Below are 27,669 nucleotides of genomic sequence, written 5' to 3' on the forward strand. Positions count from 1 at the left end.
CAGATGAGGTCTCAGAAGTGCCTTGTAGAATGACATTAATACTTCTCTATCTGTACTGGAAATTCCATGCCTGATACTTCCTAGAATCTCAATTATTATTTTTTAAACCACATCACTAAAATCACTGATATGCACAGATCACTGTATTGTGTGTATATATAATTAATCTGGCTTTGCAGAAAACATCTGTTACTAACTGTGGTTTGACTTTACTCCACTAGACAGAAGTTTCTTCATTGTAACCATCTGTCATCTTTGCCTTGTATGCTGAATTAATTACAGAAGTTTAAACAGCTGATTTCAAACAAGCCACAAACAAGATTACTTTCTGGTGAGATCAGTTTATGAATAAAATGTGTATTCCTACTGGGAAGACAGGTGTCACCATTAAGATTCAATCAGTCAGCTTGTCCCTGACCATCCAGGGAAGTAGTAGTAAATTCTAAAGTTCATGCTACTATGACTGAACCTAAATTATTTCAGAACATTAGGATCTATACACAGATCAATGAACAGAGAAGATAAATTCAGTATTCAATCCCCACTCCCTCTGTGCATCAGTGGGAGAAGAAGACCTTAAGTGATGTCACTTTGACACATTCACTATGACATAAACAACATCACTCCCTCAGAGCCTATGTACTGCATCCACCAGCTGATTCAGTGCAGCCTATGGAGACCTGGCTGTAGTTTAAAACTGCTGTCTGAGCAGAAAACTCAGAGGAAGAGTAGTAGTGATGTATTTTCCTTTTAGAATTCTCTTCTACCCAATTCTCTGACGGATTTTTCTCTTATCCCTTTTTGGCATCTTTATCAATACTGAAGTATTGTAGGGCAAAGCAGGCAAACTGGGCCAGACTCCCAACTGTTACTCCAGTTTTGTGCCAGTGTGAGTCCATTACTTTCAGTGGAATTACACAGGCACAAAATGACAGTAACACAATGCAGAATCTGCCCCACTGTTCTCTCTGTTTATACATATGAGCAACTATATCAGTTTATAGTAATTATTTATAAAATATAACCAGACCATTTCCATTAAATGTGAAGCTCCACACTCACTCACCAGAACCTTCAGCTATTTGTAGAAGTGACCTAACACTGAACCTTTTTATGAGCTTCAGAAATGTCCAGCTAATGTTTCTGTTTCATTTTTGATTTTTTCCTAGCCCAGATTGCAGGGAGGACCAGAAGCAGAGATGCCAGAAATTATTTTACAAGTGTTTTCATACTTAGGATAAGCTTTTGAACCAAACCTAAATTCCAACCCACTTGAGTTACAGTCATCATGAATTACTACCATTTAATGTGCAGCATATTAGACCATGAGTTAATGTTGTATAATTAAAAAAGTCAGGGGAATCAAATATAATTAAGCCTTGATTTCTTTGTAAGCAGGAAATACTATAAAAGTGAAGGTATAAAAAGAAAGAAAAATGGAACTACTTGGTCAAGTAAGATTTTTTTCTCCATTTCTCTACTTTTATAATATATCCTGATTACACTGGTCTACAATTTTTGAGAAGTCGTCTGCTTCAGAGATAAAATGTGCTATTTATTATGTATTTTAATGTGCTGAATTCAAATATGACAATTAAAACAACTGATTGGCTACTGTTTCTAAGATATTTAAGTTTTTACATTTTATGTCTATGTATATTGTGTAGATAGCAGAGTTTTAATCATAAATTGTAAACCTAGGTCTTTTCATGTGTTTATGGTTGCTTTCACCTGTCCTGTTTATGTAACACTTTAAAAATCAGCAAAAGGGTTATATAAATAAAATTTATTATGAAACAAAAGGCAAAATACTATTATGTACATAGTTTAGTCCTATTCAGTGTCTACTCGGCGCTTCTTGGCTTGTCTCTTGTATTCATTAAATGGAGCATCTCTTGTCACTGTCCAGCAATAGTCTGCAAGCATTGATGGGCTCCATTTGCCCTGATAGCGTTTCTCCATTGTTGCAATGTCCTGGTGAAATCACTCGCCGTGCTCGTCGCTCACTGCTCCACAGTTCGGTAGAAAAAAATCTAGATGAGAGTGCAAAAAATGTAACTTTAGTGACATGTTGCAACCAAGGCTTTTGTATGCCTTGAGGAGGTTTTCCACCAACAACCTGTAGTTGTCTGCCTTGTTGTTTCCGAAAAAATTTATTGCCACTAACTGGAAGGCTTTCCATGCCGTCTTTTCCTTGCCACGCAGTGCATGGTCAAATGCATCATCTCGAAGAAGTTCACGAATCTGAGGACCAACAAAGACACCTTCCTTTATCTTAGCTTCACTTAACCTTGGAAATTTTCCACGGAGGTACTTGAAAGCTGCTTGTGTTTTGTCAATGGCCTTGACAAAGTTTTTCATCAGACCCAGCTTGATGTGTAAGGGTGGTAACAAAATCTTCCTTGCTTCAACAAGTGGTGGATGCTGAACACTTTTCCTCCCAGGCTCCAATGACTGTCGGAGTGGCCAATCTTTCTTGATGTAGTGGGAATCTCTTGCACGACTATCCCATTCGCAGAGAAAACAGCAGTACTTTGTGTATCCAGTCTGCAGACCAAGCAAGAGAGCAACAACCTTCAAATCGCCACAAAGCTGCCACTGATGTTGGTCATAGTTTATGCACCTCAAAAGTTGTTTCATATTGTCATAGGTTTCCTTCATATGGACTGCATGACCAACTGGAATTGATGGCAAAACATTGACATTATGCAGTAAAACAGCTTTAAGACTCGTCTTCGATGAATCAATGAACAGTCTCCACTCATCTGGATCGTGAACGATGTTGAGGGCTGCCATCACACCATCAATGTTGTTGCAGGCTACAAGATCACCTTCCATGAAGAAGAATGGGACAAGATCCTTTTGACAGTCACGGAACATGGAAACCCTAACATCACCTGCCAGGAGATTCCACTGCTGTAGTCTGGAGCCCAACAGCTCTGCCTTACTCTTGGGTAGTTCCAAATCCCTGACAAGGTCATTCAGTTCACCTTGTGTTATGAGGTGTGGTTCAGAGGAGGAGGATGGGAGAAAATGTGGGTCCTGTGACATTGATGGTTCAGGACCAGAAGTTTCATCCTCTTCCTCTTCCTCGTCTGACTCAAGTGAGAATGATTCCGGTGCATCAGGAACCGGCAGTCCTTCTCCGTGGGGTACTGGGCGTATAGCTGATGGAATGTTTGGATAATGCACAGTCCACTTTTTCTTCTTTGACACACCTTTCCCAACTGGAGCACCATGCAGAAGTAACAATTGCTGGTATGATCTGTTGGCTCTCTCCAAATCATTGGCATTGCAAAAGGCATAGATTTCCTTTTCCTGTTCAACCACTGGTGAAGATTTGTTGCACAAGTGTTGCAGCATATGTGTGGGGCCCACCTCTTGTCCTGATCTCCAATTTTGCAGCCAAAATAAAGGTGATAGGCTTTCTTAACCATAGTGGTTATACTGCGCTTTTGTGATGCAAAAGTCACTTCACCACAAACATAGCAGAAGTTATCTGCACTGTCCACACAAGTACGAGGCATCTCTGCTCACTTTGGCTAAACAGAAATGTGTCCCTTTGCAAAATCAAACACTGACAAATAAGAGAGCACGACACTGTCTGATTTCTAGAGCTGATATAGGGCAATTTGTTCAGCAGAGTGATGTAAGCTTCGTTATGATTGCATCATCCATGACTTCTAGGAATAACATGATGCAATTCATATCATGTATGACGCAATACCAGCTTCAGATTGCATCATTCATTGTTTTGCCTAAAAAGCAAGTACTGTCCAAACCCAGTCATAGATTTATTCATAGATCCAGTCAAAGATGTATTTTAGTCATTTCTGGTTTAAATTGAGATCCCTTCCCTTTATAACTCACTTATCCTCCGCCATTCCCAAGTCAAGGGTCGTATATACTGACCCAATAGCATATCTTGAAAAGTAGAGCCAATCAACAATTTTAAGCATCATTTTCGTTCTCAGTGAGCCAGAATTAGTAAAGTTTGACTACATTTATTTCAGAAGCATTTTGGCTGTAGAGCAGTGTTACAGGACTTCCCTGATTATGTTACTGTGTCGGTCTGTATCCCTGTATTCACTCCTTGCACACTATTGTAATAATCTTTGTACAAAGTATTCCTTCTGAGGTATCATTTAAAAACTCACAATATGCTGATCATTATTGTCCCGTTAAAATATGTGTGGCAACATTGTATGTAAAGTTGTAAGATTCCACTGCGTGGTATTACTAAAACATAGCCCTAGTCTGGGGAAACCAGTTCCTCAGAAACAAAGGAAAAGCTGACACCTCAGCCAAGTGTAAACAAGATCAAATGGGCCATCACCTGCTAATTGCCTATTCATTGGCAGGAAAAGAGACATGGGGGGGGGGGAATCTACATTTTAGCAAAGAAACAGCATAGAGTTTCCATCCACACAGTCTGCCCTTTGCCATATTCCCAGCTGGAGATGCTTCTCAAAGGAAGGAGAGGACTATAAAAAGGTGGCGCAGGGCACCACAAAGGTTCCCTACCTTTCTCTCTGCCCATGGCATTCAAGACACCTGAAGAACAAAAGAAGCAGCATTGAACTGGAGTGAGAGGGATCCTGACTGAAAGAAGGTCAGCCAGTAGAATTGATGAATCATGTGATGACAGAAACTTTGCTTTGAATTTACCCTAGTTTGTTAAGCTAGGCATTAGTTGTGTTTTACAGTTATTTTTCTTGTACCAATTCTGACTTTTATGCCTCATTACTTCTGTTCACTTAATAATCTCTTTCTTTATAGTTGTGATGGGATGTACAAACCCCACACTGGGCAACAAGGGGTTAAGGGATTATTTTGGGCTCAGCCAGCCCCGTTCCACCATACCTGCAGCAAATGCTCCATCTAGTGGAGGAATTAAAAAGCAGGGAATTAGCTCATTGGAGGGCAGGGTAGGGCATAGCGATCATATCTGATCTGATCTGATGGTGAGCAGACTTGCAGCCCACAGCTCCAGCAGAGCAGAATGAAGCCTAAGAAGGAAGCTTCTGACACAGCTGCCCAAAGGGGCACTCCCTGGGGGAAGGGAGGACCCATCCAAGAGATAACCAGAGAGGAAGTGGACCTTGGACTTTGGTAACCCCCTTTACTTCTTGTGGTTTGGGTTTCCCCACCAGGGGAAAGCCTTGGACTAAGCTGACCACAGGGGGGTGGATGAGAGGAAGAGGCCCAGGGAGGACCAAGTCTTAAGTCTTGGTTGCCAGACTACTGGTAGCCCAAAGGGCCCTGGGTAGGAGCCTGGTAGAGTGGGAGGGCCCAGGCTCCCCTCCCCACAGCCCCCTTGGCAGTCAGGAGTTGCAGTCATGACCACTAGGCCACACTCCCCAAGAGAAGAGCATTACAATAGTTAATACACTTGTTTTATCTAGAGCAGTGTTTGAGTTGAAGTGTTTGGGAAACTCCATTTGGGATAATAGGATTTGTGCATATTTCTGTTAATAAAATGGTGGATGTTATATGAGCTTGTATTGTCCAGGAGAGAGCTGGGCAGTATAATATACACATTTCTGGGGAAAGCCTGCAACTGGGAGTGTGCTGGGGATCACCCTGCAGTGTAATTCAGGCTAGTGAAAGCCTGAGTGTGACTGGTAGCTTGCAAGTGCACACAGATATAACTGGGAGTGATTTACATGCTGGAGGCTGCTTGTGAGCCATCCAGACTTGAGGATAGAGCAGCAAAGCCATGTAAAGGCCCCCCCAGGTAAGAGAGTTGGGGTGACATCTATTCATCAGTCTAAATTGCACCCTGAGTATGTCAGTTACTTGTACTTAATTTTTATGTCAGTGGGGCTACTCATGAGAGTAATGTTTCACTGGAAGAAGAGCTCCAGGGGCTTCCACCCATCTATCTTTGAAGATATATTAAGAGACTGTAAATATGTGTCTGGGTTACTTCTAATTCCTCATTTACTCTGATGGAAAAGCAATCTACCCTTTCACAAACTGCCAAACAATTATTCTGTTTATCATTTACAACGCACATTATAATCTCACCTCTTTTGAATCTCATTTTTGTCAAAGATTGTGAGTTGCTTTGATCTCTAAGATAAAAGTTTCTCTGTATGTATCTAATGGTGTCTCTCCAGCTTTTTCCCCCCTCTCCTTTCTAACCAAACAACTGTATTCTGCTAACATTTCAAAATATAGAACCATCATTAAGAGTAACACAGAGCAGTCATTTGGCTCTAAGTAATGTTCTCTTAATGTACAAGAAGTACATCAAGAGAACATTAGTAAAGATGCAAAGTAAAACACTCAGAAGTTAGGAAATGCCAGAATTAAGGTTGCCTGTGCAATCTTAATCTGTCCCTCTTGTGGGTGTGCATTATGAAACACACGTTAGTTGCACGATCACATACTATTTGTTCCACAAGGAAATCTGTCTCATTCAGTGTGCACATGGACTATGCTCACTTAATGAATAGCTATTCATTATTTTGTTTTCTCCTTCTCAGTGTGTGGCCCCAGGCCTTAATTACTGCACACAATTCAAACTCTGCTATGAAGACAGAGTTATTAATTTCCTCATGGTTGTTTTTGTGGTGCTCATCAATATACTATCTGAGAGATCAATTAATGTTTGTGAAGCAATCTTCACAACACCCCTGGGGGATGAGGGGGTGGTATTATGCCCCTTTTACAGATCAGGAGCTGAGGCAGAGAGTTTTTACCTTAATCACTATCAACTAATTTTAATTATGATCTTTTAAGTAACATTTATATGTGTGTAATTTCCTAACTTTTTAGATAAGCAAATTGAAAATAAAAGCCAAAACCAAAATCAGAAATTTCATTATGTGAAATCATATTAATACCCAAATGGCTAATTAGCAGTGCTGGAACCTTTAGCTCCACCATACAGACCTCTGCCTCTTGAGCTAATGGAATAACTAGCAGCAATAGTAGGTTGTCATACTTTATGTGGACTAGCACTACAGGGAAACGAGACATACACTTTGCCAGTGGGTTTCACAGATGTTTGCTGACAGAGGAATGGTGAGACTCTGGCTCTAGGAGGAATATGCTTTAATGGCCCTGTAGCGATGTCCTCTCCAATCTGTCCCAGCCCAGTTTCTTCCCCCACTCCTGGCTCCTTGGCCCAATCCCATTCTCCTCACCTACCAAGTCCCTGTCTCCGCTCCTCAGGGTTCTCATCCCAATTCCAGTATCTTCTTCCAAGCCAAATTTTAGACATGACTCATAGCAACACAGTACAGAATACTCTCTGTCATCTTGTACCTGCCCTAAGTGGGAAATACCGATCACTGCCAAATAACTAACCACTAGAGCTTGTCAGGAATTTTTTTGGAAAACCATTTTCCCATTGAAAAATGTCAATTTGTCAAATTCAAAACTATTTATGGGAAAGGGTCAGTTTTGATTAATTTCTCAGTTTGAAAATTTTTTGAAAAAGAAATGTTGAAATTGTCAAAATGTTTCATTTCAACATTTTTGAAATGATAAATTCTGGTTTTCTAGTTTGAAATGACATTTCATTTTGAAATTTGAGCTAATTATAGATAAAAATAGTTGAAAATTGAAACGAGGACCTTTCAAAAGCATCCGAACAAAATGTTTTGATTGGCCAGATATGAGATTCTTTTCATGTTTGTTGGTTCAAGAATTTTTTTTCAAGATTTTCATTTTTAGTCCCAGTTTGGGACAGGAAATTTTTTAGAAATCTCAAATATTTTCCCAGAACCAGAAAATGATTCCTCATCCAGGTTTGCCAACCACAACTTGAAAATACAAATGTATTTTTTTTAAATGGGCAATGAAAATGTTAACCTATGTAATAAAATATCACTGTCAGTATACCCACTTTAACATAATGGGCTAAATGCTGGGTTTTGAAGCTAAGGCAATTCTGGGGTCTGGTTGGGAGTAGAGAGATAGCACTGGATGAGGCACCTTATCTAAGCAGGAAGGATGCAGGCTGGATGCCTCAGAAAGTATTGGGGGAGGGCAATGTGATCACCATTATTCACTATTTACAAAGGAGAGGATTCTGTATATATTATAGAGCTGGTTGGGAATTTTTCAACTAAGTGCTTTGGAGGATGGGGAGAGGTTTGTCAGAAAATGCCAATTTGTGAAACCTAAATTTTTAACAGCAAAGTATGAGTTTGGATGAAACTTTCATCAGGAAAGTGTCTCAGGGCCAGGCTGGAATTTCTGGTCAAAACAATAGAGAGAGAAAGACCTGACCCAGAGTAGCTAATAGTCCAGTAGTTTGGGCGCTTAGCTGGGACAGGGGAGACCCAGCTTCAAGCCCCAGCTCGGTGTGATATGATCCCCAGGCACAATGAGACCAAATGTCAAAATCTCAAAAATTTTCAAAAACCTAAAATTCCTGTTTTCTGGCCAGCTCTTGCATATACCCCAGTACTTCTTCACAGCACAAGAGGGCGTTCCACGTTCATGCCCTTAACCAGCTGGATGTGCCCTCTTTCAAACTAGACGCTCCCCCAGGCTAGCCAAATAAGCCTTGCAGTTCAGGCATTGCTGAATCTATATAGGGACAATCACAGTTTAGTCTAATACATTTAAAACATGCAGTGTACCATCGTGAGCAGTGAAAACAAAGCTTCTTACCTGCAGATCAACATGTATATACTTAATTACCATTGTTGATATTAAAAGCTATAATTAATTATATCTACTTCCTATTGCTGAATTTCTGTAACTAAAGAAAATATTTGCAACACTTTCGAAGTTTTAACTTAGAAAGAAGTAATAAAAACTTTGTGCCCACATCTGATTTTATTTTCCATATTCTATCCTATTTATTATTCTGTTGAGCAAAACACTGCATAATAGCTTAGTTTCTGCTCTCAGAGAAATATTTTGTTCTGTTGCACACTGACATTTGTACAGTTTTGCCACATGGCACATGTAGAGTAGACTGGGGAAATTAGTCTCAGATTTATAAACAAAACTTCTTACACAAGTGACTCATTGTAGCTGGATGTGGATGGCCCTTAATGGGAACACATATGTTTATGCTAAATAACCTGTAATACTAACTGTGGTGGCACAATTCTCTCCACCATTAGCAAGATTGATTTTGCCTTGGAGTGTCTCTACTCAACAGAAGTACCCTTCGGGTAAGTTGAAAAAGTTATCAGGCATGTAGTGTAAATGAGCAGTGAAGATTCTGGGAGATGCAGGAAAGCTGTAGTGTGCCACTGAAAAACAAATGCAGTTTCCAAAGATGCTAAGCAGTCATTTGTCAAAATATAATGGTGGTATATGACTACCATTGCCAAGCCTTTGCTTAACAACATCTTGGGTCTGAGAAGAGATTTTTATTGCATTGAACTAATGACTTGCAGGTCATTTTTCATGAAAAATACTGAGGTTCATAAAATAAGTGTAACTTTCCTAAACCCATAAAGTTACACCAGTGTAAAACTGTAATGAGAACAGAATCAGGCTTTGATTAATTATAGGATAGCTCTCAATACAGAAGTGTATGCAAGCCAATTTATAGACAATAAAGTGCCCAAATGAAGAAAAAAAGTTTGATAGCAAGCACATAATAATTTCTTTGGACTGTATTTCAAATGCCATGAACAATAAACCTAATTATTTTTGAGAACTCATGGAAGACAGGTGAGATCCCTGAGGACTGGAGAAGGGCAAACATAGTTCTTTTCTTTAAAAAAAGGGAATAAAGATGGCTGGGGTGTTATAGACCAATCAACCTAACTTGGATATTCAAAAAGATATCAAAACAATCAGTTTGTAAGCACATAAAGGATAATTAGAGATGGGTAGAGGATAAGTAATAACCAGCATGAATTTGTCCAGAACAAGACAGGCCCAGTCGAGAGGGGAAAAGCAGTAGGTATGATATATTTTGATTTTAGTAAGGCGTTTGATACAGTCCCATATGACATTCTCATAAGCAAACTAGGGAAATGTGGTCTACATGAAATTATTATAAGGTGGGTGAACAACTTGTTGAAAATCTGTCCAAGAAGAGTAGTTATCAGTGGTTCTCTCTTAAACTAGGAGGATGTCTACTGGAGCGCCACAGGGATTTGTCCTGATACTACTATTCAATATTTTAATTAATGACTTGGGTAATGAAAAGGAGAATATTCTTATAAAATTTGTGGATGACAGTAAGTTGGAAGGGCTACCAGCACTATGGATGACAGGATTAGAATTCAAAATTACCTCTGAGACTTGGTTTAAAATCACCACAATGAACTCCAGTAAAGACAAGGTCAAAGTAGTACACTTTGGAAGAAAAAATCAAATGCACAAATACAAAATAGGGAATAACTGGCTAGTCATTAGCACTGCTGAAAAAGATCTAGAGGTTACAGTGGATCACAAGTTGAATATCAGTGAGTTAACAATATGATGCAGTTGTGAAAAAGGCAAATATCATTCTGGGATGTATTAACAAGAGTGTTGTATGTAAGACATAGGAGGTAATTGTTCCAATCTTCTCAGCACTGGTGAGGCCTCAGCTAGATAGAGCATCCTGTTTTGAGCACCACACTTGAAGAAAGATGTGGAAAAACTAGAGAGCAACAAAAATTATAAGAAGTTTAGAAAACCTGACTTATGAGGAAAGGCTAAAAAACTGAACATGTGTAGTCTTGAGAAAAGAAGACTCAGTCTTCAAATATATTAAGGGCTGTTATGAAGAGAATTGTTCTCCATTTCCACTGGAGGTAGGACAAGCAGAAGATGTTTAGGTTAGATATTAGGAAAAACTTTCCAACTATAAGGATAGTTAAGCATTGGAGTAGGTTACCAAGGAAAGTTGTGGAATCCCAGCACTCTGTCAGAGATGGTCCAGGTGTATTTGGCCGCCTTAGCATGAGGGGCTTGACTAGGCGATCTCCTGAGTCCCTTCCAGGCCTACATCTCTATTATTCTATTGTGCAAGACAAAAGAAGTTTAATTGAACCACAGCATCCACAAGAAAAGAAATCTTGCCCCATTAGTTTTTGAATCTTCTCCACTGCTGATAATTACTTGGATCACGATCACTGCCCTCCTCTCCACAATTATGAATAACTCTTATGGTCATATTCTGTACTCTGTCAGAGCTCCATACAGCTCAAGGAGGGGTGAGACAAATGCATCAATTGCAGTTTCCTGATTTCCTGATCCTAAGGGAGCACTCAGTTATGGGCTCATGTACTTTGCAGTGCAAAACAAGGTTCAATAAAGCTGATAACTATGTATCTCAGGATAGAGTTCTCAGCATTTTAATTCAAGAAGCTCTTAGTAACCTATAACACAATAATAATGTTAGAGACTTCATGACTAAAACTCTCTTTTGTCATATAGTGTATGCATTAATTTAATGTAAATTTTCCTTTTCTACCCTCTTTTAGTAAAAATCCATGGGTTTTGTAGGAGCAATACTGGAAATAACAACTACCATGCTCAATAATTGTGTTGTTCATACCAAACAAGATGTCATCTGCTGCTGCAGAAAACAGACTATTCTTTTGGCAGCTTAAACTACATAAGATTTTTTTCTTTTGCTATCAAGTTTTTCAGAGTGCTTTAACTTTGTTTTGGCAATGTGGCAAGGTAACAAATAAAAAGCTGGGCAGGGCTTTCAGATCAACTGCAGGAATAGGATTGGATGTATGTTAGGGATGTTTCTTTTTAGTTTTGCTCAGACTTCCATACAGATTATTTCTGTATTTATTTTGTTGCTAAAAAGCACCTGCACTGCACTTTTCTTCAGGTTGTGTTTGTAGATTTTTTTTTGTTTAAAACTAACACAATTGGTTAACCAATTTTAACTACAAATAACCACTTACACTCTCCCAAACATCAACATAGATGAAAACCCTCTCCCCACACCCCTAGGGCAAAAAGCTTGAATTAAAAAAAGGAGGGGAGGGGACTTTTCATGCTGCCTTAAAGGTTAAATATATTCAAGCTGTATCAAACCAATAGGGGATGTGGATTTCAATTTCAATGTTAAGGACCCTTCTACCAATCTCCAGATGTTGAAATCTGGAGACTATTAGCTCAAACACAGCAGCTGGTCCCAGCTGTTATTTTGGAGCATGGGTTAAGGAGAGGTCTTCCAGGCAGGTAGGAAGAAAATCAGATAGGGGCATAAAGATCAATATCAAAACCTTGAACTGGAATCAGAAATGAATAAGATATTAGTATAAGCTTTGGAGTACTGGTGTTGTATATTCCCTACACTGATGCCTATAAAAAGTTGAACTAATAATCACTGCAGTGTCAGTGGGCAACCACCACTAGACTAGAAAGGTGGGTTATTTAACAGACTTTATCAAGCAGAAAATGAGTTTATAAAATGGCAATTGATTCTTTCTTTTAAAGGACAAGACTCTCCTGCATATTTGGAGCTCCTTTAATTGTAGCAGTGATTTCTTCTCACAGTTAAGAATGGCATTAGGCACATTTGTGTATTGGTGTAATGGATACATCTGCAAAATATATGCACTTTCCCTGTGCCTGAAAGTACCTTACACAGGCATTTTGTGTATGTGGAATGAGTAATAGCTAGGTGCACAGTTACCAGATGTGCAAGTATTTTCAAGCACAGGTGGTGTATTGTTTCTGCCCTTGTCTGAAAATTTGCTCTGAAATCGGTACTACTGTGCATTAAAGAAACATGTGGCACCTTTCATTCACAGTTGTTTTTTGGTCTCTGTGGAGTAGGGATAGACAAGGGCTGAAATATTCAACCTGTCTGGCTGCCTAAATAGTTTTCAAAATACATAACCCACACATAGGTACATTATTTATCTTCCTGGAAGTACTGCTTCTGAAAGATATCACTTGCAGGAATGATGTAGTGAAAATGGGAAATGTGTTCTGTTTCAGTGACCTGCTTCAATGCAATCTCTTAAAGTTATTGATACTGCATTGGGAAAGCAATGGAACACTAGACCAAGGCCTTTTTGGTGCTAAAGGCAGGCAATGTTGTGGCCATCTGGAGTTCAGCCTTTTTCAAAACCATCATAGTAAAAATAAAATAGTGACAGAAGCAGTGGAAAAGCTAGTGGAGAAAATAAAAGACAGCTAGACCTTCACTCCAGATATTGTACAACAAAGATGGCCATTGATAGAGCCTTGGGAAGAGATACTATAAGCAGATTGCATCAAAACATGATTTTTAACAACTGAATGAATCAAAATAAGCAATAATGCCACCTTCCTAGAAATTTTTCTCCAGGGCCAAAATGGGTGTTAAACTGCTTTATTGGGAGAATGATATTAAGGTCCAGGACATCTGAATGTAAATGTAATCTGTTAACAGAGAGATCATTTTAAAGAGTTATACATTTAAATAATCTTTCACTGGCTGGGAATAGAGAATGATTCTGCAACCAGCTGTGATAACACTTTCACTTCTCTGTCTCAGATTTGTTCAAAGCTCCGACTTTGCATCTTCATTTACCAGTATGGCCCACTGGGCTTGTTTTCAGTCCCATTGATTTAAATGACAGGAACCAAAGTCCATACTAGCAGATCCAGATGCAAGATCAGAGCCTAAGGACAGTTGTTCAAAAATAAATATAAGAAATTTAGATATGTTTGATATAGCCTTTTGAAAAGATGTTCTTGTGCCTCGTGACATGAGGCAATCCAGTGTATCCACTTCTATGTGTCTAGTGCCATATTCCTTGCTCCCTTGGGTCTGCTTCCATGACAGTGACATCTTTCTCAGTGTCTAGGAATATGGGGATTTTTTTACATCCACACAACATGCCCAAACCACTCCAGCCTTCTTTCTTGAATCATTGTCTCTACAGTCTGTTGCCCAGTCCTTTGTAGCACAGTCGCATTAGTTACTTTATCTCACCAGTGGACCTCAAGTATTCTCTTCAGGCATCTCTGACGGAATGCATTGTTTCCTCCTGTGGGCTTTTAGAATTTGCCAGGTTTCAGAAGCCTATAACCATGTGGGTATCACAATGACATTGTATATCTTTATCCTGGTTCTTGTGTGATTCTCCTTATTTCTCCAAATATTTGCCAGTATTAAAAAAGCTCCACTTGCCTACCCAGTTCTTGCTTCTATCTCCTTATGGAGTTAGCCATCAGCACTGATTGATCTTCCAAGATATACAGACTCATTAGCCATGCTGTATTCTTCACTATCAAATCACATAATAACCATAATTGCTATATAACAGGTTCCCACTTACTGCTAGTGCACCTCCTCATATCTAGATCTGGGAAAGTAGCTCTCACTGCATTCGGTGTCCTCTTCTACTGGGCTACTCACTCTGTAATAGTTTCTCTTCTGGTAACTTGGCCCTCCAGTCAGGTCACCATTTAGTCTACCCCTTCAGGAGTTATGAAGTCCTGTCCAAATGCCATCTCTGTATGGTGTTCAGCCCTAGCTTGAGTTCTATGCCGCTATATCAGTGCCTGACAGAAGAACCTGGGCCCGCCCACTACTCCTGGTTCCATCCCAATGACCTATAACCGGCAATCCAGTCTACTTAGTCCCCTTCCCTGTTGATGTTTCCCTGGGCTCCTTCCTACCAGCCTCTGTATTTTCTTTTGCCTTTTCTGGGTTTTCCGCTGGAGATTATTCTATTCCTCATGGCTACTTCACCCGCTCCTTGCCTCTTTCCTCCTTCCTCCAGGGCAGGATCTCAGGGCTTTCTTTCCTCCTGGAATTCCTCCTCCTCCCTGATGGCTCCCCTCCTCCCAGGGAGTGACTGTGGGCTCGTTCCCCTGCAGCCCCCTTCTACTCTCCACTTCCTGGCCTTAGAGTGCTGTCTCAGCCCTTCCCCAGCTGACCTTCACTCTCAGTTAACCTTGTTCCCATCTTTTGCAGATGATGCAAAGTAACCTAATTGGCCTGTCAGGCCCTCATTAACCTTATCAGGAATGGTGTGAGGTGCACACCCCATCACTTACTGACTTCTCTGTCAATGATCATGACTTTCATTTTCTTTTGGCTGATTCTTAATCCTATTTTGGTGATCTCATATTTGAAAATGACAGTGTCTTTTTCATGGCATTGTCATCTGTATTCAACAGTGTCATATGCAAAATCAAGATCTTGAAGTTTTCCTCTACTCCACAAAACTCCTGTATCTTCCTTTGATGTTGCTATTTCAATCATGTACTCTATCACAATGCAGAAAAGAAGGGGTGTTAAGACACAACTGGTCTGCATTCCAGTGATGATAACAAACCAACTGACCTCTCCATATTCTGTCCTTGCACAGTATTTTGAACCTTCATATAGCATCATGATCAGTGACATTCTCTTTATGGAAAACCTATATTGTCGCAAGATCTTCCATGGTGACTCTCTGTGAATGTAATCAAAAGCTTTGCTGAAATCTATTAAGTTTAGTCTTTAACTTCTCTGGTAGGAGAGACCTTTTCTGATAAATTATTTCAGGGTCAAGATGTCATCTACATACTATCTTTTCAGTCTAAAGCCTGCTTGCTCATTAGGCAGTTTTTCCATCTATGACCAGTTTGATTCTGTTCAACAGTATATCATTTCTGGATACCAAAAGTAATGTTATTCCTCATCAGTTATCATATACTAGTTGATTGCCTTTCTTTAATAATTTTCAGCTCAGACCTTTCTTCAAATCCTCTAGCCTTTTAGGCCTAGGAGACTTGCAGCTTCAGATCCCTCATTTGGGAATAAAAAAGAGAATCTTAGCACTCAATAAATAATTACTTATTTTCCTTGTGCACCAACATATATGCAAACCAATATAAATTGATGTAAACTGTCCAATTCATAATGGTATGATCATGGTAGGAAGGGGTGGTGGAAAACTGTTCTATAGGTACTCCTGAAAAAATGGTATGGCCAACTCTGGGTACCGGGTGATGAGGGAGAAATGGCTGGCACAAGGATAGCATAAATATTATCTGCTATATTAAGCTATTGACTTGATATAGAATAGTTCTATTCTGGAGTTTAGACAGTCAGAAACCAATCAACTCCTAAAATGGAAGTTTTTATTGAAAATCTTACAGCACTCTTATGAAAAAGTTGTTACTGTGATGGGTTGGATCACAGAAACCCGCTTGGGAGCTGCCACTTAATGTACCCAGACTACCCCTGTTCCTATTTTCCCTGCCAGCTCAGGACTCCAGCACCCTGTCTTGCTGAGCCAGATACTCCCGTCTGCTCCAACACAGACCCAGGGTCTGAATTACTTGCCCCAAAGCTGCAGGTTTACCTGAAAACAGCTCACAGAAGTGTGCTTGTCTATAGCACTCAGATGCCCAACTCCCAATGGGGTCTAAACACAAATAAATCTGTTTTACCCCGTATAAAGCTTATACAGGGTAAACTCATAAATTGTTCGCCCTCTATAAAACTGATAGAGAGATATGCACAGTTGTTTGCTCCCCCAGGTATTAATACATACTCTGAGTTAATTAATAAGGAAAAAATGATTTTATTAAATACAGAAAGTAGGATTTAAGTGGTTTCAAGTAGTAACAGACAGAACAAAGTAAGTCACCAAGCAAAATAAAATAAAATGCGCAAATCTATGTCTAATCAAACTAAATACAGACAAGATCCTCACCAGTTCCAGAATGCAACCTTTTACAGGCTAATCTCCTCTTAACCTGGGTCCAGCAATCACTCACACCCCCTGTAGTTACTGTCCTTTGTTCCAGATTCCTTCAAGTATCGTGGGGGTAGGGGTCGGGGGGGGGGTGGAGAGGCTCCTTCTTTAGCCAGCTGAAGACAAAATGGAGGGGTCCCCCAGGGGTTTAAATAGACTCTCTCTTGTGGGCGGAGACCCCCTCCTCACCCTGTGTAGAATCCAGTCACAAAATGGAGATTTGGAATCACATGGGCAAGTCACATGCCCATGCATGACTCAGGACTTGCAGGTAGCAGCCATTATCCACATGCTACCTTGAACGTCCTCAAGTAGACTTCTTGTGTGGATTAGAGTCTTCCAAGCTCTTTTGTCTGTTAAGTGCTTCCTGATTGAGCACTTAATTTGCACATTCCTTTCCCATGAAGTGATCAAATGTTCCAACTAGGGCTACTTAGAAATCAAGCAATTATACAGCCAATGTTCATAACTTTGAACACACAAATGGTGCCTGCATACAACTAGGATGAACATAACCAGTAGATCATAACCTTTACCTAGTTATGTTACATGGCATATGTAGCAAAACCCTATTCCAGTTATATCATACATACATTTATGAGCACACCCCCTCCATAAAGCCTTATGGGGTACACTGTCACAACAGTCATTGAACATAGTTATTATTTTGTCAGTTAATAATTGTTAGTCATCCGGCCATCAGATTGGCTGCCAGTTTTCAACAAGTATAATTTTGTATTATAGAAAAGTTAATGTCATTTAATTTGGAGTAGCCCCCAAATAAAATCTGCCTTTCTGTTGAATATCTGTTGGAGAATATACAAGCATGATACATTTGTAATAAACAGAAAGAAGGTGAATTGTTTTTAGTCACCTGGAAAAGCTGTTTATGGTTCTCAGGAAGTAAATACCAGCTTCTCATTATCAGTAACATGCTAATTATCCATGCATAACTGCTCTCTTATAAATACTGAAATGTTCCATTAATTAATATATTAAATTAATCGTAACACATTAAAATATTAGTGACTACATTGTTTCATTTAGCTACAACTTTGAGTAGGGTGGGTGCAGAGCTGCACTGGTGCTGAGAAAATGGTATAGACAACTGGATATGGGACTATTCCCTCCTCATGAGGGAGAGGTGCTGGTACATCTCTCCCAGAATTCTCTGGTGTATCAGGACAGTATCTAATTTTTTTTTCTCCAGTCTGCCCTTCCGAATCACTGGGCTGATGCAAATAGAGGATGGGGCCATGCATAAATTCTCTTCACCCTGTCTCTTTTAAGTTATTTGTGTCCTTAGGGAGCAGTCTTTTCACATCTCTAAGTACAGGGAGGGTGTTTATCTCTAGCCCTTCCTCTGCAAAGAAGCCTGGGACATTCTGTGAATGAAGTATTGTAAACAGGTGTCATTTGATTCATTGTTCTCAAGGCAATAGGTCCAGTTGATTGATTACGGCACACAGACAATAATCTGGAAATATTCACTTACTTACATTTTGAAATGAATCACTGTGATTGCATTCATGCCTCATTTGTGTTCCCTCTCTGTGGTTGTTCTAGTGAATGATTCTGCTGCCATGAATGTTCATGAAAATAGTGAATTTTAAGCAAGTATTGGAGAACAATTGTAGAAAGCAAATTTGACATAATAAATGCATGTATTCATACTGGAAATTTCATTCCAAGCGTTGCACTAAGCCAGTCAGGGAACAGGAGCACATCACATGACCTGTACCGAACACTCAAAACAGCTCTGCATTTGAATATCCAATCCTTACAAGGAAATGCTCACAAATGAGCTGCAGTTAAATAATTCATTAGAGAAGTTTTCTGGTGAACTAATTTAAAAAAAAAAATGTATGCACCCATGTCCCGCTTGTCTGATTTGGATGATACCATTCAGCACCTCAGCCAGTGTCTTGTTGAGATTGGGGCAAGAATGGCTAGCTGAAGCTCAACCCAGATAAGAATGAGGTGATGGTGTTGGGTTGGAGGAAGCAGCCAGAAGAGATAGCAGAGGTAACATCAACCCCTTTGATTGAAGGAGTGTGCCGCCATCAGGGCCAGATTATGACATTCTGAGGCCCTAAGATATATCAAGGGTAAGAGGCCCTATACCATAAAAAATGAATTTATTATTTTCACAGAAAGGACATTGTATATATAAACTTGAAAACTTTATATTTGCATGTATACAAAGGCGAAGTTGTAAAAATAGAATAATAATCTTCATTTTCAGCAGCGCACCCTGTAATGATGATATAATGACAGAAATAAAGTTTAGACAAATTCTTTGAACTGGGTATGTAACTAAAGTAGAAGTAAACAATACAATATGAAATATACAAAATAAAATCATACAGTAAATAATACAATTTATTAGAGTTCTCAGGAAATTTTTTCTTCTCTGTTGGGGCATCTAAATTGTGGAATTCCTTATCTGAATATGCAATGAGACTCTTAGAGGATATAAGATGACAATAGAGGATACAGGAGGCATTAGAGGATATAGGATGTGGATAACCAACAAGCTTAAAGTTTAACTATTAGTTATATTGATATGAATTACACCCAGGTAATAAGCTGTAACCGTGCCTTAATGGGTCACAACTGAGGATGCCAAATTCAGGACGAACAGCTGAGAATTAGGGCAAACACAACCCAAAACTGGTGGTTATTCTTTTATAAGATATACCAAACCAGCCACAAAAGTAAACTCCTGTTTCACCACACTGGCTAACCAGAAAACATAAAGGCAGTTTGCTCAGGCATTCCAGTTCTTATATCACCACCAAAAACACTGGATTCAGAGATGAGTGGTTCTTTACAACCAGTCTCATCAAATAATAGGTTCTTCTGATCCCAAAGGACCAGCCACACACCCAGGTCAATATATAACTTAGATCTTACCCCAAAATCATGCTGATGCCAATCCTTTAGTATCTAAAATCTAAAGGTTTATTCATAAAAAGAAAGAAAGGTGAGAGTTAAAATTGGTTAAAGGAATCAATTACATACAGTAATGGCAAAGTTCTTGGTTCAGGCTTGTAGTAATGATGGAATAAACTGCTGGCTTAAGTCAAGTATTTGGAATACATCCACAGCTTGGATGGGCTATTCAGGCCTTTGTTCAGAGTTTCAGTTTGTAGCAAAGTTCCTCCAGAGGTGATAAGCAGGATTGAAAACAAAATTGAGGTGTTTCCAGGCCTTTTATAGCTTTTGCCATGTGGAGGGCATGCCATTGTTCTTACTGCAACTTACAGCAACAAGATGGAGTATGGAGTCACATGGGCAAGTCACATGTTCATGCCCAATTTCCCTCAGTCATTGCAGGAAGCCATTATCTACACTCCAGACAGCTCCATGACATGTTTACATGACAGTCCACTCAGTGTAGATGGGCTTCTCCCATGGTCCACTGTCAACCAAGTGTTTCCTGATGAACCACTTAACTTGAATAGTCCCTCCAAGATGTACTGGCTAGCTAACTTGTGGGTGGTACCCCAGGAGCCAACATTTGAAATCCAGGTATAGAGCCAATACTTATAACTTCAAATACAAAAATGATACATGCATACAGACAGCATAATCTTAACCAGTAAATCATAACCTTTTCATAGACACCTTACTTGACAACCTTTGCACAAGATTTGTTGCAAATATATGAGTGGTTGCAACAATGATCTATATGGTCATATTTTAATCAGATAACGTCACATAAGCAAACCATCAGAAAATTGTATGCAGATAGTATTTGATTTGTTTTTATGGATTATGCTGAATTATCTAATACTGAGATGTATATACCTATACAACAACACAAAATATATGCTGAAAACCTATGTTATTTTAGAGAGGATATATAATTTTTTTTACACCATGAATAAGGAAAATTATCCTTCTTTTCAAATGAATAAATGAAAATGTTTGTTTAATTTTGTTAGGGAAATACAATGTTTATCCAGACTATATATAAAATATATTTACAAATGTTTATTCCGATTTAATTTTTGCTATGAAACAATGAATTGTTGGGATTTTTCTTTTCCCATACTATAAAAATACAATGTATTATGCGTATGATATGTGATTTATGTCTATATAAGTATTTTTACATCGCATACTACCTATAATAAAATATTATCTTGCGTGCTCCAAACCTGCCAAGCAGAAAATCCCAGTCTTTTTTTCTAGGCAGACATCTCTCTTTGCATTCGCTTCTCTATCCTCTGTCTCCCCCAGGACCACTAATTAATCTCGAGTAAACACCTCAGACACACAGAGTGACAACAAGCTATATGCATGAAAGAGAGAAAATTTACCAGAAAAAAGACTGGTTATCTCTAGACAGGCATTGAGAAAATGAGCCTATATTCAAGCAAATATAATGAATATTATAGGCTGTAATAGCCTATAAATCATAGATGCACATAGTTTGAAATAACTTCCTCACCAAGTACTCAGAATATTTTGATATATATGTATATCTTCCTTCACTTCTCTCAAAACCCTCTGTTTATCCTTTCGTCAGCACTCTCTGATATTAACTGTGAAGGTTCCCGAAACTGACGGAGGGAAGCCAACACAAATGTATCCTCCTCAAGATCCACTCGACCCAAGTCCATAAGACGATCATCTGAAAACTCAATCATGTGAAGCATGGATAGTGCATGAAGCAGAAAGTGGTGTGTGCACTAAATACACAATTGTACGTATGTACAGATCAAAAGAAGAAAGAGCACACTAACATACAAGTATGAGCTTGGCAGGATTGCTTCACGACACTGCCATCTCTGACCTCACATTTTTCCCGATTTTATTGGCAGTGAGATTATTTATTTATTTAAATAAGTTATGAAGGCATGGTCAGAATTTTACCAGTAGCAGCTGGCCAACAAAATGTTGCCTTAGGAGACTGATAGCAGACTTACTTGTAGAAATACTAATTTTACAGGTGCATTTATCGTTTTTTCCCCCTCAGCCTGTCAATAATGAACAATTAGTGAAGGGTAAGGGTATTTGTGTAGCCAGATGCGTATATTTTTGTCATATTTGAATGAAAATGTCTATATTTAAAGAGAATCTTCTTTTTCCCCATATCTCCTTTATTTATCAACTATTTTGATAAAATTGGAAATGGAGTTCGTTTTTTTCTTTTTTAGAAGCACCTGATATTGTGGGGTTCTAAGCTGTAACGTAGTTAGTTTATACCTTAATCCAGCACTGGCCACCATTACTTACTAGTGTTCACAATTTAGGGGTGATTTTAGTCCCCCAGCTACTGTTTGCTAATCATATTACAGCAGACACCCAATCAGGAGATTGCGACCTCTCCTTTCGGATGCAGAATTATCCATGTTTTGTTACCTCAAGCTTAGATTATTGCAGTGTGTTAAATGGGACTACTTCTTAAAATCATTTGGAGATCGAAGCTTGCACAGAATGCAAAGGATCACATATTGCTAGGAGCATATGGCACTAGTGCTGGGATCTGCATTGACTATCTATTGGTCCCTAGGTGGAGTCCATGGTGGTGGTGATTACCGATAAAGCCCTAAATGAAGGATCACCTCTCTTCCCATTCCATACTGCCACAGCTGCAATCAGCAGAGGCATTCAAGCTGGACCCCCTCTTTATAAAAAAGAGAGGGCAGGCAACAGGGTATTTTCTGTAAGAAAATTTGCTTTGCCTCTTGGTCTGAAATAGCCTGAATTTGGTGACGGTCCAGGCATGCTTCTTTGAGCAGGTTCTTGGAGAGGGCTGAGGGTATGCCCTATATGGCTGGCAGAGTTCCTGTAGAACGGATTGTTTTAATGCTGCTGAGATCTATTTTAATTGTATTTATTATATAATGAGCTATATTCAGCCTACAGCCAGCATCTTTATTATTTTAAATCTTAATAAATACATTAAATAAATTCAAGAAAACTGAGATCTGGGGTAAATTTTTTAAAAGTATCTAAGTCCCATTTTCAAAATTGACTTTGGAACTTGGGAATCTAATTTCCATTAATTTGACTGACACTCAGGTTCCTAAAATTCTTGTGAAAAAGATACTTAGGCTTCTAAGTACTTTTGAAAAAATTGCCGCTGTTCACAATTTACAAATAGAAGAGGTGAAATTACTTGATAATGTCATAAATTAGTAGCAGAGCAATAGTAACAGATAATGTTGCCATCATAACAATGGTTATCAACTACTATTTAGAAAACACCTGGCTATATTAACAATAAAAGTTCTTGATTCTGCAACCCAATCCATAGAAGTGGACCCCTGAGCCCATGTACAGTCCTATTGGTCCACCCTGTTGGGCACTGTATCATGGCCATGGTCCATAACTGCCCTTACAAATCAAGGCACCATTTAAAATATAAGTGCTCTATCTTGTAACTGGTAATTTGAGATGTGATGCATGTGGCAGTGGAGCTGTTACTACTGAAATGTTGTCGAATGAGTCACCTTACCACAGAGGGATTGGGCCCTTAATTTGAAGCCATGTCTTCTTAGTTTAAAGGGAAAAAATGACAACTTTGTATAAATCTTTTGAATTGTGCACCCCAGAACAGCATGTTGGGGATTTCATCATGACAATTGTATAGTTCTGAGAATAGAAAAAAAGAAGAAAATTGCACAGTCATCTAATTTGCAGAGCAAAGCTTTTATTTTTTAGAGCATTCTCATTTTTTGCAGCAGGACCTTCATGGGGAAGCCTGTTTAATGACATCATTACCCACCATTACAAGAACTCCAGCTATACTGAGCTCTAACCGCATTCTGATATGATGTTATAAATCAATGCTATTGTTTGGAGAACCTGAACTTTTTCACAGGAAAAAAATGTGTGCATGTGTATGTAACATATGCATGTGTTTCTGTATTCTCTTTGTCTGACACACACCCTACTTCACAGAATAAGAACATAAGAATGGCCACAGTGGGTCACATAAATAAATCTAACCCCATAGCCTGTCTTCTCACAGTAGACAATGCCAGATGCTTCAAAGGAAATGAACAGAACAGGGCAATTTCAAGTGATCCATCCCATCATCCAGTTACAGCATCTGTCAGTCGGAGGCCATTGGTGGATCTATCCTCCATGAACTTATCTAATTCTTTTTTGAACCCACTTATAATTCCGTCTTCACAACATCCTCTAGCAATGAGTTTCACAGGTTGACTGTGCATTGTGTGAAGAGGTACTTTATTTTATTTGTTTTGAACCTGCTGCCTATGGATTTCATTGGATGACCCCTTGTTCTTGTGTTAATTAGTCACTTTATCCACACCATTCATGATTTTATAGATCTCTATCATATCCTGCCTTAGTCATCCCTTTTCCAAGCTAAACAGTCCCAGTCTTTTTTTAATCTCTCCTCCATGGAAGCTGTTCCATACCCCTAATCATTTTTGTTGCCCTTCTCTGTATTTTCTCCATTTCTAATATAGACCATTTATGAATATGAATATGTTGAACAGCACTGGTCCCAGTACAGATCACTGGGGGACATTGCTCTTTACCTCTTGCCATTGTGAAAACTGACCATTTATTCCTATCCTTTGTTTTCTATCTTTTAACCAGATAAGAGGACCTTCCCTCTTATCCCATGACTGACGTTCTTTTGTTTGCTACTTTGCTTTGTTTTGTTGGCTTAATATGAAGATGGTTAGTGAATATGGTTAGCGAATATGGTTAGCAAAGTATATCCAGCATGCTCATCAATCAGCCTAATTCCTTTCATAATATCTCTTTTTAAATCTGCATGTTTATATGTGTAACTCCCACAAGCTTGTTGAACTAAACCTCAAACTGAACCAGAATCACACCCTTAAACTGTTTCACACAACAGAGAGTTCCAGATAAGCAAGTTATGGAGAATATATGCACTCAAGACAGCTAGCCAGCAGACTTAGCCCACAGAAGGGACTTACTTTTTGACACTCATGAATGATGCTGGGTTGATGGATTTATAGGCAAAAGACCTGTATTTATTTATATCACAGCTTCAACAGAGGCTGCCAAAGAGGTATATGTTAATACAAATTGGCGTGATGTTTTGGAGCCTCTTGACCACTCAGAGTTGAATTGAGATTATCATTTTATTTTTCACAAATGCACAAAACAAAACAATGCCTCCCTCCGTCAATTTTCTTTTGTGGGTTCTACTTCTTCAGCTATCACCAGATCCTTTCAAGGGAAAAATATTGTGTATCTTTTTATTAGATGGCTGCTAGTCTCTTGTTATGAAGGTGTATTATTATGAATAAGCTGAATTAGTTATATAAATCTTGGAGAATATAGTATTATGATCTGTATGTTATGCTATGTGACAATTAGCCTGGAAACAGGCTATGACTATTTGCATGGTAATTAAGCATTCTTTCAAAGAGGTGTCAAAAACAATCAAAAAGGCTAATCAAATTTTATGCAAGCCACCTGCTGGTCACCTTCACTTCAATTAAATGCCTTTGGGGAAAATGGGAGAACTTTTTTATATTAAACACAAATTAGCATGCAGATAAACACAGGCCAAACAATAAGTAATGAACAAAAAACAATGGGAGGGGAAAAACACTTGTATGATATAAAAAAAATTAAGCATAGTCTGTGTATAGTCAGAAAAACACAGTGCTACTGTTCGGGGACTCCGAGGACATTGGAACCCCCCCGCCCCAATAATCATGTTATTGCAGGGACCCACTGTTCTAGACTCTAGTTTCTAACAAGGTTTTTGATTTGGCTAAATGCTTCATTTTCAGATCCACGAGAAACAGGATACATCAGGAGGAGAAAAGAAATTAGGGGAAGAAAGAAGATCTTGAGACACATGTCCCTTAATTTCCACTACATGCATCCGACGAAGTGGGTATTCACCCACGAAAGCTCATGCTCCAATACGTCTGTTAAGGTGCCACAGGACTCTTTGCTGCTTTTACAGAACCAGACTAACACGGCTACCCTGCTGATACATGTCCCTTAATAGGACACAACAGCTGGACATAACATTCTCAGAGATTTTGAAGCTTTCACTGACATCCTACTAATGCCTCTATGATAAGACAAAGTGAAGCTTTGTAACAAACACTGTGTGCCCTTGTAGCAGTGTATTTAGCTTTTACCTTTGCCTGCAGTGGAATCTCCCACTGTTATACTACTATGAGTGCAGCTCCATGAGCATTTGTGTGGACATGATACGTTTTTACAACGATGTCATCTTCTCCTATTCAGAAACAAGGTTGATAAAGTATAAAATAACAGCTGGCAGCTTTTGCAGGGCTGTGGAAGAACATTTGTTTGCTCCCGTATTTTGCCAGAACAGGTGGCCATCCAGGAATCTGTATCCCCTGATAATCTTCATGGCTGCTTTGGCAGCTTTAAAACATTTTAATTTCTTAGCAATTGTTTCACTACTCACTTTGCTCAAGAAGCCTTTTAAAATTAAAGTCCTCTATTTAGCATCACATTTTCAAAAGTGGCCTTCAAAATTGCACATGAACAAAGTACACACTTACATATGCAAATTAGGTAACATAGGCATAGCTCCTTTACTTATGTGTCTAAATGCCATTTTTGTACGCAAACATAATTTAAGTGTGTGGACTGGTGGGAATGTGAAATTTTTGTGCACAACATGGGGAGCTACAGAATATTTGATTCTTAAAACTCCAAAAGTGGATCTGGCGATTCCCCAGCTAAGCCTTTGTTAGTGTTAGTGTTAGTGTAAATCTTTTTAGATGTTTTTGAATAAAGGAAAAGAGAGTAGAATGAATAAATTAAAGACAACTCAGATCCTATGATGATGGGTGACAGTACAAAACTATTAGCTTAATAAAGCTGTATTTTTATCAATGGGGTCTAGTAATAATATAAGGCCCGAGGAAAAGATTAATATAAATCAGTAAAACATATACATGTTATGTAGGCAAGGACAAAATCAACTCTCTGTATTCACTTTCTAAGAAGGCATTAGAATCAAGGGAGAATAGGAGTCAATTGTAAAAGAGTACTGTGCTGTACTTGGCAGACCTCACAGTGGCTCTTTAAGGAACAAGAGGGTGTCTCTTACCACCGGACTCCTGAAACCAGTAATTTACATTAAAGATATTTTATCTTCAGGGCTAGAAGTGAAAAGGGGGTTGCATTCTGGAGCATGCATCATATTAATGTCTTGCCTTCCACAGTAAATTATACTTCACTAAAAGAGTAGTTTAAAACTTATGATGGGAGCCAAGGAGAAAAATAGAGTTTTCTCTAGTACCATTATTTCTCACATATGAAGCACATAATTTAAAGACAACTGCATAGTTTCCTTTTTTCTATGTTTGCTAAAGAAGGGAAGTCCTGATACCGTAGTGATTATCATACAATTCACATAGCAGATTACCTATTTCATAAAGTAAAAGTTGGTTTTTATGTGGCTCAAATATTTCGTTGTTTTTTAACAAGCAAAAAAGAGAAATCAGTGATTCACTGAATCTAATCTTGTAATATGTTTCTGATCACTCAGTTCTTAGACAGTTTAAACTCCATCAGGTTTATTTAAACTGTGCTGGGGTACTGCACAGCAAAGGGGAGAGGTGAAAAACTCCATATTTATTACCTATAACTCTCTGGCTCCATCCAACCCAGGTCAGCAGTGACAGTGTTTTTTGGCAGCCTTCAGTGGTTGCCAACATTTACGCAACTACATTTTAGTATCTGAGATACTGCAGCTATTTCCCTCTTCTATAAATACTTCCTCTCAGCTTTGTCAATGTGCCACAAATCTGACTCTTATGGGCCACCTCTATGGTGAAAGGCTACATTTCCATGTTCATTCAATGATCTCACAGCTGAGAAAATCAATGCCAACTGTAATGAAGTATGCAGTGTTGTTGTACTTGTATAGGTCCCATGATATTAAAGAGACAATGTGGGTAAAGTAATACCTTTTATTGGACTGACTTCTGTTGGTGAGAGAGAAGCTTTCAAGCTACATAGAGCTCTTCTTCAGCTCAGGGAAACATACTTGGAGAGTCACAGCTAAATACAAGGTGGA

This window comes from Emys orbicularis, chromosome 2, assembly GCF_028017835.1.
Source record: "Emys orbicularis isolate rEmyOrb1 chromosome 2, rEmyOrb1.hap1, whole genome shotgun sequence".
In the NCBI taxonomy this organism is placed as follows: Eukaryota; Metazoa; Chordata; order Testudines; family Emydidae; genus Emys; species Emys orbicularis.